This window comes from Cajanus cajan, chromosome 8, assembly GCF_000230855.2.
Source record: "Cajanus cajan strain Asha chromosome 8, NIPB_CcT2T_4, whole genome shotgun sequence".
Lineage (NCBI taxonomy): Eukaryota > Viridiplantae > Streptophyta > Magnoliopsida > Fabales > Fabaceae > Cajanus > Cajanus cajan.
The window spans coordinates 32712014-32733388 of NC_138524.1; positions in this window are offsets into that span (position 1 = coordinate 32712014).

The following is a 21375-nucleotide window of genomic DNA, read 5'->3' on the forward strand; positions in this document are numbered from 1 at the left end:
TACAGGGGTCGATGTCGGTGCCCTAGAGCTTGGCCCCTCTCTGCGGGCCTCGGCAGGATTTGAAGAGGGAGCTGCCTGCTCAGCGGTTGAGGCATTCAACCCTGGCGCCTCTGAGCTCGGCTCCACCCGCACCTCTACGGCAACTGGCACAGGCCTTGCCTACAAAAAGCACGAAAATTCTCCAAGTTATTAAACAAGAAAATCACACAATGTGGAAGAAAAACCATAAGAAGAAAAAATACAAACCTGCGCCTCACGAGCGACCTCCTCCACAGTAGCTCGGGATGATCCCTCAGGAGGAGGACTTCCAGTTAGGTCGACTACGTCGGCATCAACAGCCTTCGAAGTCACCTCTTCAGCATCTTGAGGGGCAGAGGTCCCCCCGACCTCCTTCTCTCCCCTCTTTCTTTTTCTTCGGGTTTCAAGAGGAGCAACCTCCATTTCGCCGACCTCGGGAACCTTGATCTCGGCCACATTATAGCGGGCCTTCAGCTCGCGCCATTTGCTTCTCCCCATTATACCTGCAAGCAAAAAAATCCAACATATAAGAAAAAGAAGAAAAAGTTTGAGAGCTCAACAACTAAGGGTGCCGAGGTACTCACTCTCTAAACCTCTCTCCTTGTACGCCGAATTAGCAAGCGCCAGGACGAACTTGCAATCCAAGGGACGAGGGGCACGGTTAAATTAGCAATGGCAGCAATATCCGAGGCCGTCAACTGAAGACTGATTGACCTGTTGAACTTGATCGGATTCTGCTGCCAGTAAAGAGGGAACATCGGCAACCCGTCGAAGTGGAATACTTCATCCTTTAACGGGTCAACCCCTTTGGGCAAAACTCGGAAGAACTCCTGTTTGAAGCCCTTATACGACTTGGAGTAAAGCGAGAATAATCCCCCAGCCTTACTCCCGTTCAACGACACCCACCCCAGGGGAGGGTCACCCAACTTCAGTTGGTAAAAATGGAGAAACACGGGCAATGACAACCCTATCCTCAGGGAAAAGCACAGGACTTGAAAAGCCCTCAAAAAACCCCAACTATTGGGATGCAGCTGGCAAGGAGCCGCGTTGATAAAATTCAAAAAATCACTCGAACTGAGTGAAGGGCAGGCATACACCTAAATCCCTAAAAAAACACTAGTACATGTAGAAAAAGGGGGGATTCGAGGTACCCCTCATATACACACGCTCACCGGGCTGACAAGGCTCGAGCTGCATGAGCTTGGAAATGGATCCTTGGCAGATCCTAAGCGATTTCCACATCGCATTAACCTCAATGAATAATTTAAGGACGCTCTAGAACTCTCCGACGTCCCCTCTGACCCATTCATAGCCAGTAATGACAGGGAAAGAATCCTTAGGGTTATTTCCACCCTTCTTCTTTTCAGTGGCGGCTGCCTCGTCGGCCACCGCCTTGTCGCGCGCCTTGCCTTTACCCTTGGCCGGCGTAGAAGGTGCGACACTACTCTCCCCAGCCATCAAGAAACCAAAAGACTCGAGAAAGGGGATAGACGAGGAAGAAATAAGAAGGGGCCCGGTAGAGAGAAGGAGCAAAGGAGAATGAGACAGAGAAGGCGAAGTACCTGGTACTCCCTTGACAATGACAGAATAATAACGGAGGACGGAGACTCGGTTATCGAAAATGGCGAAGATAGAGAAGGGCAGGAACAAGAAAAATAGGGACAGAGAGTGAGTAGAGAAGAGTGAAGAAGCATCGAGAGCACACCAAAGGAAAAAGAGTAAAGTGAATCCGAGAGGGCGCGAAGGAGAGAGAAAAAAAGGGAGTTTGCAAAATCAAAAACAGCAGTGACACGTGGAGAGAGGGGGGACAAAAATGATGACACATTAATGGGGCCTATTATGACGAAGTGCGCCCATCATTACATAACTGTCACCTCCCATTAACACGCCGCCCACGCGTTTCGGGGAATGAGGTGACGGTTATGACACATGGCATCACGATAAAAAAACGTACGCGAAGAGTCACGACCCTTCACCGAGCTTGGCATTAACTCACCGAGCTTGGCATTAACTCTTAGTTGTTGATAAATTTCATAAGCCTATAAATATGCAATATCATCAAACAAGAAGTGGCTTGGCGAGAAGCAATGAAAGAATAATCACAGGATTTACCCAAGGGCTATTTACTTAAGAAAAAAATAATAGCAAGCCCATGAAACAGAGAGACCAGAGATGAGCACTTATAGTCATATGTACAATATAATATTGTAGTTTTATCTCTGTAAACTAAGGTGTTCAAAATTTTAGTTATGAACAAAACCTTAATGAGTGTTGTACACCTATGTATGCTCTCCGTGAGAGTAACCCAAACACTCAAACACGAGTCTCTATAAGACTAAGGTAGCAAACCTTAGTGAGTGTAGAAATTCCCAATCCTCTCAGTGAGAGTTATGTAAACACTCAAACCCAACCTACTCAGCTAATGTAGTAAAGCCTAAAGAGGCTCGGGAAAGAATACTTGTAAAGTCCGGAGGGGCTTGTCAAAAAATAATCACTGCTAGCTAGAAGTGGCTGATAAGAAAATACTAGCATTGGTGAGAGAAGTCGACGGGCCAGGAATGGTTGAGAATACTTGGAGAACCAAAAGTGGTTTAAGAATACTAGGGTTGGTGAGTGAAGCCGACAGGCCAGAAGTGGTCGAGAATACTTGGACCAGAAGTGGTGTAAGAATACTAGCGCTGGTGAGTGAAGCTGGCGAGGCAGGAGTGGTCGAGAATACTCGGGCCAGGAGTGGTCGAGAATACTCAGGCCAGGAGTGGTCGAGAATACTCAAGTCCAGGAGTGGACGACAATACTCATTGTGCTTAATTTCATATATATATATAGTGGAACCCTTCTATTGAAGGAGACTAGACGTAGCTCAGATGAGCGAACCAGTATAAATTGATTGTTCCCTTCATTTACTTAGACGCAAATATTCATTACTGATTAAACCTTTGTGAAAAATTTCGTTCCAAGTTTATTTATTCATAAAACTATTATTAAACGAAGACTATAAGTCAGCTTGATAAACTTGTTACACTGGAAGTTTCATCGACTTCTTATACTTAAACGAAACTATCTTAAAAAGGGAAAATACAAGCAATCTTAATCATTACTACTATATTTTTCTACAGCAGAGGATACATTTTTCAGACGTAATAATACTCTATTAAGCAAATCTTCATAACCGTCTAATATTCAAAAGTGCACTGGACGAAGAAAGCTACTATAGCGAAAATGTTTTTTTTAAATACCTTTGTTCACACACACACATATTCAACCCCCCTTCTATGTGATTTTCCGCTAACTTCACTATACAATCCCCATTGGATAACTGCCTAGATAAAGGTGAAATAGTCAAAACCAGGGGCATCAGAAGTATCCCCTCTTCACATCAGAAGTATCACATCTTCACATCAACATTCCCGCCTAGCAATAAGCCAACAACAAAGCTTACGAAGGCATCATCAATTATTCTCTCTAATTCCCTAGTAGAGAAATAACATAGCATAATTATGATCACCCCACCGAAAGGATGATCTCCCGCCCATCAACATAGGGGCACTTTTGACAAGCTATCTATGTCTTCAAAAGACAATCCTTACCTAAGTTAAAAGGAAATCAGGTTAAGGAAACCTTTCAAGGCCTGAAAAGGCATGGCAATACTCACCAACCTGGAAAGGCTACGAAGAATACTCAATTCCCCATAATTAGTTGGCAAGGAATTGCTAATACCTGTCCAATCTGAGGAGGCTGTGATGGAAGGTGGCTTAGTTCCATGCACGCCCTTGATCTTGGTTCAACAAGGGAGACTCCAAAAGATGATGAAAAATGGAGGAGATGGTGGCGGAAGCACAAAGGTGAAGGTGAAGATGGTTTGCTCAAGGTTGTCTCATCCAAGTGTGGGATGAAACCTATTTAGGGTTTTGCTTTTATGGTGGAGATGGGAGGAGGTTAGCCAAAGGCAACCTAGTGCTAAGGAAAAGGGTTGTGTTTAGATTAGGGAAAAGGTCACGCTCAAATGGTGTATGGGAGGTGTTTGGTGGGGTGATGCTCCTTTTGGCTAGCTCACTTCACTAAGGTGGGGAAGGCCAACCAAGGAAGGCCTAACTCAACTCACTCACGGTGGTTTTAGGAGGAGGAGAAGGGGAGGAGGCCGTGGAGTACCTTTAAGACTTAGGAGAATGACAATGAGGCAAAATGCACACTCAATATCATTAATATCCAAAGTATTTACAAGTGGTGGGGTGTTGGGTATTTATAGGAGGGGAGGCATCTAGGGTTGCATTTGGAGTAGGCAAATGCATTCCAAATGAAATGCAAATGAACCCTAGATGCAACTTGGTGGCCAAGGATGGAATCTATGGGTTTAGATTGGCTATATCTAGGTGCATGTTAAGACCATGCAACATTTGCCCTCCACTTGGGCCTAAGCCTTTCTAACACCAAAAATAGGTCCAAGGTCACCAAAAAAATGTGTCACCTCCTAATGTTAAACCCTAGCCCAAAATTAAAACCCTAATTAACTAAAGCACCCCATAATACAAGGGTAAAATAGGAAATACAAAGAAAATAAATCCTATGACTAAAATACCCCAAAATACAAGGGTAAAAATGGAAAACAAAGACAAATGTCATAAAAACCTAGCTAAGGCCCAAAAGTGGGCTTATTCCTCTTTATGGTTTTTCATCACTAACCCATTCCTCTTGCCTCCTTCAATATGTCACCCCTTGGTCTTCTTGGTCTTAGTCCAGCTTGAGGAGGCTTTGCTCAAAAAATACCTTCGGTTGGTGAGGAACTACTAATACCTGTCCAACCTAAGGAAGTTGTGCTTAGAAAATACCTTTGGTTGGCATGGAACCGCTAATTCTCGTCCAGCTTGAGGAGGTTGTACTTAGAAAAATACCATTAGTCAACATGGAACCATCGATCCCCATCCAACCTAGGGAGGGAGGTTGAGCTCAAGAATACTCTCGATCAACATGAAACCACCAATCTTCATTCAGCTTGGAGAGGCTGATTCAACAACACTCAAGAAACCTGGAAAGGTCAGCACAACATACTCACTGAGCTTGGAGATGCTCGAAAAAGATGAACTCACCAACACCTCTCAACAAGTTTGGAGAAGCTCGATAAAGATGAACTCATTCACTCAACTGTAAGACATTAGTAGATCTTGTCGAGTATCAACACCGGTATTAGCTTGGAGAGGTCGCAAAGAATACTCTTTCCCCAATGATCCCCATGGAGATGGGAAGCTAAATACCCAAACAAAACGTCTACGTATTTACTTGCCTTTGGAAAATGCAATCGTATTGTCTTGCTATCAAAAGGCCAAATAAAGAGGGGTAGTTGTAGACACCAGGTGATGGAGGACCATCCATGGACATTACAAGAAAAACACAAAATTTTGACAGACATAATCCATCAGAAATTTTTAACGAATATATCTGTCGGTATTGTTTAAAAATCTTTTTGTGATTTTGACAAATAAATGCGTCAAAAAGTTTCTTTTTAATTTTAATAAATTTATTAATTCCACACCCCTCATATTTGACCTCTCAAGGGCTCTATTTCACGACACTTTACTTTTCAGCATTTTTTGTCCTTACTTGCACACTTTTTGGAAAACTTCCCAAAAGGTCACTCATCCCTAAATTACTCCAAGTTAAGCACGCTTAACTATAAAATTCTAATGAGATAAGCTACTGAAAAGTATATGCATCTTGTTAATATAGGTAGTGTAGAAAAAACTAACGGTAGATTTCAAAAAATTATTCTTCTATGCAACTTCATACCCATGTTCTAAATACTCCCAAACTAGATGGATGAAATAACAGATCAAAAGAACATGGCCTTTGACACAGAAGAAAATTTCTATCTTTAAATTCAAAAGATAAAGCAGATCAATCTACAAATGTTGAAATTGGAAAATTGGTTCCTGGGGGTTAAGTCAAAACCCTAAGTTTACAACCCTTTTTGTGATGTTATGCATAAATAAAGGTGAAATGAAACACAAATTGAAGAAAAGGAAAAATTGAGGTTTGTCAGACGAATTAGAAACTGGGGAAAGATCAAAATGGGGTGAAAGGAAAATGTGAAGAATTGAAGAGAGAAGAATGTTATTACCTTATTATATGCAGTCACGGAATGGTAATTTGTGGGTTGCAAATTGCCGAATTTGAAATGAGTGGGTCATGCCGACCGTTGTCTAGTTATTCATTTCTTTGTTTAATTAAATAGTATAACAAAATACTAAAATATTGCCTCTTTATGAATTAGACTTTTTTTTAAATATATATGTTTTATTTACTTAAATAACCTAGACTTGTTTTTATTTATCTAAATAACTCACTTTCGAGCCAACGTGAGAAATCGATTACTGAGTAACCAATTTCTCAATGAACTTTGAAAAAAAATTTCAAAATCCCATTGAGAAATCGATTACCTAGTAACCAATTTCTCATGGGTCAATTTTTTTTTTTTGCATTTTCTGATTTTTAAATTTTTAAAAAGTTTTAATTTATTTTAATTTTCAGAATTTAGAAATGATTTTTCATAATTAAATTATATATTTTTATTTTGAAATAATTAATATTATATTTTATATAAAATTTAAAAATTATGTATAATATTTTTAAATTTATGTTAAAAATAAAGATAATGTTAAAACTTATTTATTTTATTAAAAAAAATTATTTACAAAATAGAGATAATTTAATTTAAAATTCACAAATAAAATATAAAGAATAATATATTTACACGCGTTAGGAATCTAATGTTTTGGTCATGAGTGTCATTGATGTAGAGTGTCATTGATATAGAGTGTCATTGATTTAGAAAGTCATTGATTTAGAGTGTATTGATTTACGCGCGTCAAGAATCTAATGTTTTAGTCATGAGTGTCACTGAGTCATAGTGTCATTGATGCAGAGTGTCATTGATTCAAAATGTTATTGATGTAGAGTGTCATTGATTTACGCGCATTAGGAATCTAATACTTTGGTCATGAGTGTCATTAATGCATGCGCGTCAGGAATCCAATACCTTTAGTGATGAGTGTCATTGATTGAACCCTATCTCCACCTTCTATTTAAATGAGATCATTCTTGGGTTCAAATGTAGAGTGCAATTGAGCCAAGTATTCTTGTTTTCAAATCCAGATATATAAACTCTTTGTCTACAACAATGTCTTCTTCTTCTTTCCGTGTGTTGGTCTTCTTCAATGGTGAAATCACTCAAACAAACGAAGGGGATACTTTTGTATCCTCTAACCAAATATTTTTCTCAATTAATCCACGTATCACACTTGATGCGTTAAAAGCCAAGATCCAAAGAAGACTTAACTTACCATAACCATATTCAGTTGATCAACTTTACTTCTAATATCCATAAGTGGTAAGTGGAGGAATGCTTAATTTCTGAGCTATCAAGCTTATCGGCGATGAAGACATTCATGGTATGATTCAAATGGTTTGTAGTCATAAAATTCTTACTTCTGCTCAACTATATGCGGATCTCACACCAATAAATAACAATCTTCCACCTTCCTATGAAAACCAACCTTCTTCATATGAAAACCAACCTTCTACCTATGAAAACCAACCTTTTTATTATCAAAACCAACTTATTGACACATGCATAATGTTGATTTACAAACAGATTTCGCCGACCAAGAGTATAGCCATGCACTTGACCATGTTGACGTCGAGTATGCTTCTAACACCCTATTTTAATGCATGAATTTCGATATAAAGGAGGAAGTCCAACATGTTTTAAACGCGCACCATATAAAGACAGGTTTGTATTACAGGGTGGAGAAATTTTCACCAACATTAATTGTTGCATGATGTGTTAACGCTGGATGCGATTGGAGGTGCAGAGCGGCTTTCATTAACAAAAGCCAAAAATGGGAGGTTTGTAAGCTATCAGGTGAACATTCTTGTTCATCCCTTATTATCACACAAGATCATGTCAACCTTGGCTATGTATATATTAGCCAAAGTATTCTTGCATTAGTGGAGAATGGTCTATCAATTTCAATTCCAACAATAATATCACACATCAAAAGTGTTGAAAGGTACACAATCTCATACCGCAAAGCATGTATGGCAAAGCAAAAGGCAATTGAAGACTTATATGACATTTAGGAATAATCTTACCATGATTTACTCAAGTTTCTCAATGCCATGACAATATTTCTTAATGGATTTGTTGTTGAAAAGTAAACAAGGCCACTATACAACCAACAAGGTAAGATGGTTCATGATTGTGTTCAATTTCATTGAGTATGTTGGACATTTAAACCTTGTATCCATGGGTTCAAATACTACAAGCCCATTGATCGAGGCCGTACCCAGTCAAATAAAAATAGTTAAATGTAATACTAGGAAGCTTTCCTAGGTCATCTCCCAAGGACCATTTGTCTTTGTCAAAGGTTCAAACACGAAGGGGGGAGTTTTGTTCAGAATCAACGTTAAAACACAATAAAATGCAAAGTAGCACAGCAAGCAAAACCGATTGGCTCCTTGTTAAGATTGTAACTCTCTTATCCCTGGTTCTCAAAGGATTTCTTTGTTCACAACTTAATCCTTGTTCCATCCGAGTTAACCAACTAAGCGAAGATTAACTCAAGATTTCCCTACACGAATTAAGCAAACGTATACAACATTAAACCTCCCCACAAGATTAAGCAAAATGTGGCCTTATATATGCAGCAACCCAGATTCATTAAGCATGAATAGGTGCTGAAAGCGTTTCAATGCAGAGGTTCAATGAAGAAGAAGCAAGCGTAACAAAAATGCATATACGAATAAGACCTCAAATGGAGATTACAATCTGCTCAAGGAGCCAACCCCAAAGGTTTTAGCCTTCCATTAAAATGAAAATGCAAATACAACAAGGTAGAAGAGAAGAAAATGAAATGTCTATCTTCATTCAAATGTAAAATATGCAGTTTAGATGCAACCAGGAAGAAGTGGAAGAAAAACATAAATGAAGAAGCAAAACGTAAAAATACAGGGAAGCAGCTCTCAAAACGTGGTCACATCAGATGGTGGTTGCATGGTCCCTACTCTAGGCCCTAAAAACCCTAGAAAAGTCAAAATGGGCCCCAATCCAAGTTTGACCCGAATTTACAATGAAATAAACGAAAAATAAAATAAAATAAAATGCTGATATGGTGTTGATGTGGTGAAGTGGTGCTGAGTGGCATTTATCTCTTGAAGTCCAAAAATAATATCCAACCCCAAAAATGCTCCACAATTAACCTGAAAATAATTGATAAACAAAAATTAGACCAAGTGAATCAGAATTAATTAAAATTCAAATTACTGGCCCAATGATGTCTAAACAGTAAAATTGTACAATTAATAAGCGGTTAAGTTCAAATCAACAATTAAAATAAGTACAGAAAGATAAATAAATAAATAAGGGAAAATAATGACTCATCACCCATTGTTCAAGTTGATGGCACATTCTTGTATGAAAAATACAAAGGAACTCTCCTCGTGGTTGTGGCTCAAGACGATAACAACAAAATCTTTCCAATTACCTTTGCAATTGTTGAGGGTGAAACAGTAAATGCATAGTTTTTCTTTCTACATTACGTCAAAAGACATGTTTGCCCTCAAGATGACCTTTGCTTAATTTCTGACAGGCATGAGTCCATAAAAAATGCCTACACTAGACAAGGTAGTGGTTGGACATCGGAGAATTCAGTGCATGTGTTTTGTATTTGCCATATTGCCCAAAATTTCATGAGACATTTCAAGAATGCAAAAAGAACAAAATTAATCATCAACATGGGTATGTAATTTTTTTTATTTCAAACTTATCATTAATTATTTTTATTTGTTTGACCATATTTCAACAATACTAAATTGTTCATTTTTTGCTCATCTATTTTCACAGCTTATGGGATGACTAAGCTAAGATTCAATTACTACTACAACACATTAAGGAGCGAACTAGAAATCGAAGGTGTAATTGAATAGCTCAACACTATACCAAAAGAACAATGAACTTTTGCATGGGACGGTGGCCGACAATGGGAACACATGACTACCAACTTAGCAGAGGCAACAAATTCCATTCTTAGAAAAAATAAGAAATTTGCCAATTTCTACAATTATCATGTCGACTTATAAGAGATGTAATGCCTTATTTATCCAAAGTGGAAAGGAAGTCAATGTTAAACTTAGGGTTGTCCAAGTTTATACGGAAATAATCAATAAGGCCACGAGAGATGCAGAATCGATTAGCCATCATGTCCTCGAATTTGATCGTCGTAGTACATGTTTTTTATTGTAAGAGACCATTAACCCAAGGGAAACGCGACCGACTGGAAATTTCATGGTTAGACTACATGACAAGTGGTGTAATTGTGGGAAATTCCAGAAGCTACACATGTCATGCTCCCATGTTGCTATTGCATGTAAGCATATTCACAACAATTACAAATCTTACATAGATCAGATATACATATTAGAGTATGTTTCAAATGTGTATAGCGAATTATTAGGTGAACTGCCCAACAAATCTTATTGGCCAGATGTGAAGAACCACAAATCATACCAAATCCGGAAAAGATTAAAAATAAAAAACATCGTCCAAAGTCATCCAAAATACGCACTGAAATGGATAAGGTTGAACCAAGACAACCAAAAAGATGTTCTCTATGTAGGAATGTAGGTCACTCCATGAAAAAATATCCTTACAATCAAGGAAATTTAAGTCAACAAGCTTAAATTGACAATTTTTAATGACCTACATTTAAATTTTGGTTGTTATGCGTCTTTCAAAAATATCATGTTCTATAATTTTAATTTTTTCAATAATTTTGTACATTTTTTTTACCATTTCTAATATTTAATAAAATAATGTTGTGAGCTTACCCTAACATTTCCCTTGTGGTTGGGACTGCAATGACCATACCTTGGTATGTGAGCAAATCAGGATTAGATGCTCTGCTGGACTGGGTGAGCTTCTTTTTGGTTGGGACTCAGGAGGAGGGCTGACGTTGTATTTAGTTGATTGGTAGCTTTTGACTACCTAGTTGTTGTATAGAGTATTATTCCCTACTTTCCGTTATATATATTATGGGACCTTTTAGTTGTGTATTCTCATTTTATATATAATTGTTTAGTAGTGATATTTTATTTTATACTTGTATCTGGACGCTATAGATAGTGTGAGACCTGACGGGTCATTACAAAATATATATTAAAAAGATCAAAAGAAAAAGGAAAAAATCATCTTCAATTTTAGACTATAACTAATTCAGAAATCAATCAATTTATAAAAATGAATTATATATAATTAATACTAATGACTAACAAATTTTTCACATATTATATTAAAAAAAATATAGAAAAATTAAAGAAGAAGAAGAAGGAGTTGAACTTTTGAACCAAAAAGTGACATGAGATGAGAAAGTGTATTATAGGTGAAATTAATAGTAATTATTTGATTTGTATTTTTATTTTCAATTGATCTAAATTTCTTTCTTTCTTCTTCCATATGAGGATTTGTTTTTCTATATATTAAAAGAGTATTAAATTTATGTTGCAAGAGTTAGAAGTATGTGTGACATTTAATTATGTATAAAATTTGATTGTTATCGTTAATTTTAATGGTTTTTAAATAAAAGAAAATGAATGAATTTATTATTTGATGGCTATGTAAATTCCAATAAATAAAATAAAATTAACAAAAACAATTAGATAAAACTGAAATATATTAAGATCATCAACAAAATGAAAAGAATAGTGATGAAATGAAAGTAAATCTATGTGCATTGACTAGTATATATAAAGCAGTAAATATTTTCCTCCAAAACTTCCCTCCACCATATTTATATATACAAGTTTTAAAAAATAAAAATAAAATTTTATTGTTTATATAATGTACCTGTCTGAAGGGCACACTAAGTCTTCTAGTAGTCCAAAGGCCGAACGAGACTCCTGACCCAGTAATCCGATACGCTAAGGAGGGGGTTGGTACCTGCAAAAGGCACTCCAACGCTCAAGTCAGGACAAGCTCGAATCTCTAGGGTAATTAATGAACAGTGACGTTACCTTTTGTCCTGAGCTATTTATACTGTCATTTATGGGCCCCGGACCCCATGGGCCTCGCAGCATACTTACCGTATTATGTAATACACCCTAATCAACTAATTAACCCCTAATTACTTGATTAAAGGTAACAAGTGACGATAGGCCGATCCAGGTGGCCGATTGGCATTCGGCTGCCTGGTTCTGCCATTCAATGGCCGACAGGGTGGTGGCCGACCTCCCTACCCGTACACTGCCCCCCAGCCTTGAAGAAAGATGGAGCTTTCTTTAAGGGTAAAATGGAGATAGTGGCTCTGGTAAGGTGAACGGTTGCACATTTGTAACCGTTGGATCGTGTGAATTGAACGGTTACACAAATTCAAAAGTTGCATTTTCCCGCCCATTTGATGAGCCTGTAAATAGGTGAGTGGTAGGGCCATTCGCACGTATTGCTCTCAACCGAATTGGGGTAGCCGAAGATCTCCGAAGCCGATCTGACTAGGAATTATTCTGCAAAGAAATTGGTAAGCTTTTATAATCATGGTTGATACTTCTACGAGTCTTCGGCCGACAGCTCTTGGTCATCGTCATCCGAGGGGACATCGTCCAGCGAGTCAAGTCATCGAAGTACCATTCGGCTGCCGATTGATGCCGATGGACCGAATGAGGGCGCTTCTTCTTCGGGGGAAACCTCTACTAGCGGGAGTGAAGAGGTTCAGGAAAAGACGAAGCGTGTCTCGAATCGGCAACGATACGGTCCCTCTGATGTGCCCGGTTACGAGTGGGTCAATGGGGAGGTAACTTCCTACTACTCACGTTACCGAGACATAACTATGATCACAAACCTGCTGGACTATACAAAATGCTTAAATTTTGACGCTAAGGAGGAGCCGTATCCGATTGGAGTTCGGTCTTGCCGAAATAACGCCTTCTCGAACCCAGACATTGTTTGTTTAGATCAAAGTGGCACAAAGATGGAGTCATTTTATAAGTACGTCTGCCTCGTTCGGGACCTAAAGGTAAAGCTGCCGTTTGATGAGTTTACCATGGGGGTGCTGAAGGTGTTGAACGTTGCTCCTACTCAATTGCATCCGAATAGCTGGGCGCAATTGCAAGGTTTTAAGCACTTGTGCAAGTGTATCCACATCAAGCCTTCTCCACTCCTTTTTCTATATTTTTACTCTTCCCGACCTACTATACTGGAGAAGTGGCTCTCCTTGAGCCGAGTGGGTGATCGGCTACTGTTGGACAGTTTTACCTCGTCATATAAGAATTTTAAGGCGGGATTTTTCCGAGTGACTATCAGGCCGAATGGACGGCTCTTCTTCTTTGGGGAGGATGATAAAAGTCTATTCCCGCTGTACTGGACTCGTGCCCCTCGGCCTTACGACGTGGTGCCGAAGAAGATGCTGACGGACGAAGAGCGGAATGACCTGAAGTTATTACTTCGTCTTCCTTGGCGCTTACCGACTAGGTCTTTAATTAACTTGGTTGAATCTTCACGTTGGTGGAATGACCTGATAGGTATGTTATCTGTCCTATTTCGACTGTCAATTAAATTCCTATTGATGTTTACCTAACCCTTTTTGCAGGAATCATGGTTACCAGCGGCGCCGATGAGCTGAATATTCGCAACTTGCTTGCTGCTCGGGCGAAGCAAGTGAGACAAGCCGGGGGTGTAGGCACTTTGGAAGTTGCACGCACCCCCCGACCAGATAATGATGACCGAGCGCCTCCTTCTCCCGAACGCAAAAAAATGAAGGGAAAAAAGGGAAAGGAGACCAGTCGAGAACGTCCTAAAAGGAAAGGCGCTGAGGAAAATCCAGAACGCGCTAAGAAGGCCAAGTCAGTGCCCGAGGCATCACCCAATCGGACTGTGATTGTGGTGCCACCTCAGCTAATGTCTCGTGCCTTTCTTGGTGACGATGTGTCGGCCGAGACGATGATTCGGCCTGACATTGTGTCTCCTTTCGGGCAGGAGTTCTTGGCTAGCCTGGATGCAAGAGCCAAGTGGAGACTCTACTGCGAGGTGCAAACTCGCTCATTGGCCTTAGCCTATCACCTAGCAATGGAACCCATCGGCGAGGTGGTGCATCTGAAACAAAGTTTAGAGGAGGCCGAGAGGACTGCCGCCAAAGCTATCGCGGTGAATGAAGAAGTGACAGCCAAAAAATCGGGAGCTGTCGGTCGAATTGGATGCTGTTCGGCGAGACAATGATACTCTTCGCCTGAACCTTCAAAAAGCAACTAATAAGGAGCGACGCCGACTGGAGGAGGCTCATGCCGAGTACAACCGCCTAAAGGAGCAGGCGAAAGAGAAGATTGTTGCTCAACATGAAGCCGGGTTTAAACACGTTGTTCGGCAAGCCAAGCACTTCAGCCAATTTGAAGAGGTCTTCGAGTTTGATATGACCCAAGATTTTTACCAAGGGTCATTGATTTCTTTTGCTGATATGCCTGAAGGGGCAAATCCCGATGGGGAAGAGCCAGAGGATGCCCCCCAGGCAGAAGATGTCGAAACCTCTTCCGAGGAAAACACCATGGATGAGGGAAACCTGGAACCTGAGAATGAGGTCGAAGGAAATCCCGAATCTGTCATTCAAGCCGATGCAGCCCGAACTCCGGAAGAGTAGTTTAGTGCTTGATAGGTCTTATGTAACTTTTAACTTTTGTTTGAACAAGTGTAGACCGGGGGCCGATAGAGCCTCCTTTTTTAGAATGTAATGATATTGTCTCGTTTTGACTTGTGTCTTTAATACGTCTTCTTCATTCGAAGTACTTGTCAAATTTGCACGTAAGACTCAAGTAATAAGTAGCCGAATCGGTATTATTATTTGTAAAAATCAAAAGAAACACTTGTATTCTGGAGCAAGACCGAGTAGAGTCCCTCGGAATTGCCTTGTCTTGCTAGCAAAACCGAGTAGAGGTTACGCGGAATTGCTTGTCTTGCTAACAAAACCGAGTGGAGTCACTCGGAATTGCCTTGCTTTTTGAGCAAGACCGAGTGGAGGTCACTCGGATTTGCCTTGATTTACTGGCAAGACCGAGTGGAGGTCAATCGGTCTTGTCTTGCCTTGATTTGCTGGCAAAACCGAGTAGAGGTCAATCGGATTTACTTGTCTTGCTAGCAAAACCGAGTGGAGTCACTCGGAATTGCCTTGCTTTTTGAGCAAGACCGAGTGGAGGTCACTCGGACTGCCTTGATTTGGTGGCAAGACCGAGTGGAGGTCAATCGGTCTTGCCTTGATTTGCTGGCAAAACTGAGTTGAGGTCACTCGGAATTGCTTGTCTTGCTAGCAAAACCGAGTGGAGTCACTCGGAATTGCCTTGCTTTTTGAGTAAGACCGAGTGGAGGTCACTCGGACTTGCCTTGATTTGGTGGCAAGACCGAGTGGAGGTCAATCGGTCTTGCCTTGATTTGCTGGCAAAACCGAGTAGAGGTCACTCGGAATTGCCTTGCTTTTTGAGCAAGACCGAGTGGAGGTCACTCGGACTTGCCTTGATTTACTGGCAAGACCGAGTGGAGGTCAATCGGTCTTGCCTTGATTTGCTGGCAAAATCGAGTAGAGGTCACTCGGAATTGCCTTGTCTTGCTAGCAATTCCGATTGGAGGTTACTCGGGATTGGATTGTCTTGCTAGCATAACCGAGTGGAGGTCACTCGGGATTGGATTGATTCTTGGGAAAAACCGAGTGGAGGTCTCTCGGAAATACGCTACTTAAGAGCAAAACCGAGGGAGTCATTCGGAATTATGTTGCTTCTTGAGCAAGACCGAGTGGAATCACTCGGAATTGCGTGATTTTCCGAGGCACATCCTTGGCCGAGTTGATCAACTCGGGAGGGAAGCCTTTTACGTGATTTTCCGAGGCACATCCTTGGCCGAGTTGATTAACTCGGGAAGGAAGCCTTTTACGCGATTTTGAGGCACATCCTTGGCCGAGTTGATCAACTCGGGAGGGAAGCCTTTTACGTGATTTTCCGAGGCACATCCTTGGCCGAGTTGATTAACTCGGGAGGGAAGCCTTTTGCGTGATTTTCTGAGGCACATCCTTTGCCGAGTTGATTAACTCGGGAGGGAAGCCTTTTACATGATTTTGAGGCACATCCTTGGCCGAGTTGATTAACTCGAGAGGGAAGCCTTTTACGTAATTTTCCGAGGCACATCCTTGGCCGAGTTGATTAACTCGGGAGGGAAGCCTTTTGCGTAATATTCCGAGGCACATCCTTTGCCGAGTTGATTAACTCGGGAGGGAAGCCTTTTGCGTAATTTTCCGAGGCACATCCTTGACCGAGTTGATTAACTCGGGAGGGAAGCCTTTTGCGTGATTTTCCGAGGCACATCCTTGGCCGAGTTGATTAACTCGGGAGGGAAGCCTTTTGCGTGATTTTCCGAGAGGGCAACAACAAACAATGAGATGAAGTGTACTTTATTGATATGTGTCTCGTTAAAAACCTTGTCGGCCAAAACCCCTTTTCACTTTTTTACAAGGGGAGAAAAGACCGATCAAGGAAAAGAGTGCAACTTGGAATTACATTATGATCAGATTACAACGATTAGTTGTAGTATGTCTTCAAGTGAGATGAATTCCATGTTCTGGGGATGATCTTGCCAGAAAGCTCTTCAAGTTTGTAGGCACCGTGATCAAGGCTATGTCGGATCCGAAACGGGCCATCCCAATTTGCTACCAACTTGCCTTCCCGTGGATTACGTCTTGCCGGTCCCAGAACTCTCCAGACTAAGTCTCCTTCCTTGAAGCTTCTCTTGGTGAGATTGGAATTGAATCTACGAGCCATTCGTTGCTTGCAAGCTTCGGCTATGATCTGAGCTTTGGTTCGTACTTCGTCAATCATATCGACTTCGGCTCGGAGCGATGCTTCATTTGTTGTCTCATCAAAATGTTGCCGCCGAAAGGAAGGTTCCCCAACTTCAACAGGGATCATGGCATCGGTGCCATATGTTAGCCTAAAAGGTGTTTCTTGAGTTGTGGACTGAGGCGTGCACCGATAAGCCCACAGGACTTCTAACAATTCTTCGGCCCAAGCTCCCTTAGCGTCTCCCAATCGCTTCTTTAATTCAGTAAGTATCACCTTATTAGCTGCTTCGGCTTGTCCAATGGACTGCGGATGTTCGACCGATGTAAATCTATGTTGAATGCCGAGATCTTGGATAAATTGATTGAGTTTCTGGTCGGTGAATTGCAAACCATTGTCGGTTATGAGAGCATGTGGAATGCCGAAACGAGTAATGATGTTCTTCCACAAGAACTTCTGAACATTAGTGGCTGTGATCCTGGCGAGTGGTTCGGCCTCGACCCATTTCGTGAAATAATCCACAGCGACCAATAAAAACTTGCATTGGCCTTTAGCTATCGGGAATGGTCCGAGTATATCCATTCCCCATATTGCAAACGGCCATGGCGAGCTTATACTGTGTAGTTCTTCAGCCGAGGCATGGATAAGATTGCCATGTTTTTGGCATGAAAGACAACGCTTGACGAACTGCATGCAATCGCTTTTGAGAGTTGGCCAGTAAAAACCTGCTCTAAGCACTTTCATAGCTAGCGTCCTCCCTCCCGAATGAGATCCACATATGCCCTCGTGAACTTCTCTCAAGACATAATCCGCATGTGCCGTATCGATGCATTTCAAAAGAGGCACCGAGAAACCTCTGCGATACAACTGTCCCCTAACAACCGAATACCTGGTCGCTTGAGTTCGGAGTTTTTTGGCAACCGCATGGTCAGATGGTTCCTTGCCAAGCTCCAGGTAGTCTATTATTTCTGTTGTCCAGGTGTGTGTAGGCTCTTCGATCGTCATACATTCGATCGGTGTTACACTTGGAGTAGCAAGATTAAGGTGAAGTGTGGTTCGTAGCTGTCCGGGTTTCCGATTACTACTTGCTAACCGAGCTAACTGATCGGCCCTCTCGTTATTTTCTCTCGGCGTGTGTTTCACTTGGACATCCTCAAAAGTGCTGTGCATTCTGTGAAACAAGTGATAATATTTCAGCAGGCCTGAATCTTTCACCTGGAAATTGTCATTCACTTGTTCTGACACAACTTTCGAGTCGGTCCAACATATCAATCGTGTAGCCCTGATTTCTTGTGCGAGTCTCAATCCTGCCAATAGTGCCTCGTATTCGGCCTGGTTGTTTGATGCTTTAAACGCGAATCTTAAAGACTGTTCAAGGGTCACTCCTGTCGGTCCCTCAAGAATTATACCTGCGCCACTGCCTTGCTTGTTTGACGAGCCATCCACGTGCATGGTCCACACGTCATTCTCGAAACGACCTTTCGGTTGCAATTCATTAACAAAATCAGCCAAGTATTGAGACTTGACCGGACCTCGTGGCTCAAAGCTGATATCAAACTCTGATAGCTCAATAGACCACGCCATCATCCGTCCTGCTAGTTCTAGCTTTCGCAACACCTTGGCTATCGGGCAATCAGTTCAGATAATGACACGATGGCTCTGAAAATATTGCCTGAGGCGCCGAGCGGTATGAATGAGCCCAAGTGCCATCTTCTCCAGAAGCTGATACCTAGTCTCGGCCTCCTGTAACATTCGGCTGACGAAGTAGATAGGTTGTTGCTCCTCCTTTTCCTGAATCAGAACGGCGCTGATTGCGTCGTTTGATACGCACAAATAAACCACCATTGGTATCGCGGGATCGGGCTTGGAAAGAATGGGTGGCGAGCCGAGGCGCTCCTTCAAAGTCTTGAAAGCCTCCTCACAATTCTCAGACCATTCGAACTTCTTGATCTTCTTCAACAATCCTACAATGGGTTTGGCTACTTCGGCCAAACAGGGGATGAATCTTGATAGCGTAGTAAGGCGTCCTGCTAACTTCTGGACTTCCTTAAGGTTCTTGGGACTTACCATGTTGACGATTGCCATGCATTTATCAGGGTTGGCTTCTATGCCCCTTGCCGACAACATATATAAACCCGAGGAATTTTCCACTTGATACCCCAAACACGCACTTTTTAGGGTTCAAACGCATGTCATACCGGCGCAATTGTTGGAATACTTCAGCAAGATCAACTACATGGCGAGCAATGTCGTGGGATTTAACAACCATGTCGTCAACATACACCTCCATGCTTCGACCGATTTGGTGCCGGAAGACTTTATTCATCAATCTCTGATAAGTTGCACCTGCATTTTTTAACCCGAAGGGCATGACCTGATAGCAATAATTGGTCGAATCAGTTATGAAAGCTGTTTTTTCTTCGTCGCGGGGATGCATGGGGATTTGATTGTACCCCGAATAAGCATCGAGAAAGGTGAGGATTTTGTGGCCAGAGGCACCGTCAACTAACCGATCTATGCTCGGGAGTGGGTAAGCATCCTTGGGACATGCTTTATTGAGATTAGTGTAATCAGTACACATTCTCCATTTTCCGTTTGGCTTTTTCACCATTACCACATTTGCTAGCCAAGTGGTGTAGTGAACTTCCCGAATGAATCCCGCTGCTAGCAACTTGGTCACCTCTACTTCCACTGCTTGCTTCCGTTCGGTTCCCATTTTCCTTTTATGTTGGGCAACCGGTCTCGCTTCGGCACAAATTGATAATTTATGACACATGATATTGGGGTCTATGCCGGGCATGTCAGAAGGTGTCCATGCAAAAAGGTCTTTGTTTTTCATTATTGCCCGGCACAAGATAGAACAGTCTTCTTCAGATGTGTCGGCACCGATGTATGTGACTTGAGCTGAATTCGAGCCGATCTGTAGCTCTCTTTTTGACTCTACCGGCTCTACACGTTCCTCATCATTCATTCTTGGGTCAAGATCCCAAACTGGTTCTTCAACTGATGCCGAAGAGTTGACAACATGAACCCTTTTGGAATTTGATTTTCTTTCTATTGGAGCTACTTGCAAGCTAGCAAAATAACATTCCCGAGCAGCTTTTTGGTCGGCGTGGATGGTGATGATTTTCCCCTTGTCAGATGGGAACTTCATTGCTAGGTGCGGAGTTGACACAACAGCGCCTAGCATATTCAACGATGGTCGTCCCAAGAGAATGTTGTAAGATGTATGAGCGTCTACCACGATGTATTTTATCTGAATCTCCCTGCTTTCCTGTTCGTCAAAACAAAAACGAGTGAAAAGCTTAATATACCCTTTGGTGTTCACCCTCTCCCCTGCAAAACCGACCAAAGGATCGTCATATGGGACCAATTCTCTTTCGGAAATACCCAATTGTTTAAAGGTATTCCAATACAAAATAACTGCCGAACTGCCTTGATCTACCAGCGTTTTCTTTACTATACAGTTGTGAATTTCCACGCTAATCACCATTGGATCATCGTGCTCAGGATCGATGCCTTGAAAATCAGCGTCAGTGAAAGTTATTGTTGGTAATCGTCGGGGAGGTTGCCTATCCACATTATTGACCGAACGAATAACTCTAAGGTGTCTCTTTCGGGCAGAAGATGTCGAGCCGCCACCCGCAAATCCACCTGCGATTGTGTTTATGACCCTCCGACATGAAGGTGCCGAATCATCTTTCTTTTCTTGCGACCTACTTCGCTCGCGCCGAGGTCTATCAGACCGATCCTGCGCATGCCGATCATTGTGTCGATACTGGGACGATGAGCGGGGACGATATGAAGCTGGCCGATCCACAAAATTGTGCAACTTTCCTTGCTTGACCAAATCTTCAATTTTATCTTTTAAGGCGGCACACTCTTCAGTTAAGTGTCCGCGATTTCGGTGATACCTGCAGGTTTTGCTGGTATCGGCGCGTGGCGGAGTGGAAGCTCTCTTTGGAACCGCCAACACTTCTGCTGCCAAAGCTTGCTCCAGTATCGCGGCCCGGCTTGCATTAAGAGGGGTGTAATTGGAGTATTTGGGACCTCGCACAGGTCGGTCCCGAAGAGCTATTTATTTGCCTCGCCCCCTGTATATCTGTTCGATTGGCTTCTCGGGCCTGGCCGACTGGTCAGCCCGGGCCTGATTTCGAAATTCGGCCAACTCCTCCATTTGCATATATTTATCTGCTCTCCTGCGCAGATCATTCATATCTGAAGGAGGCTTCTTGCATAGGCTATTGACGAATGGCTCTGGTTTTAAAGCCGTCGTCAGGTGATGAAGTGCTACCGCCGGGTTAAGATCTCTGATTTCCAAGGCTGCCTTGTTGAACCGATCCATGAAAGTTCGAAGCGATTCTTTCTTATCTTGCCGAAGGCTAACCAACGACAAAGATGTCAAGCTATGGGGACGGCTTGTTGCAAACTGAACTGTGAATTGAGATGACAGAGTATTGAATGAGTCGATCGAGTTAGGGGGTAGCCGAGTGAACCAGCTCAACGCCC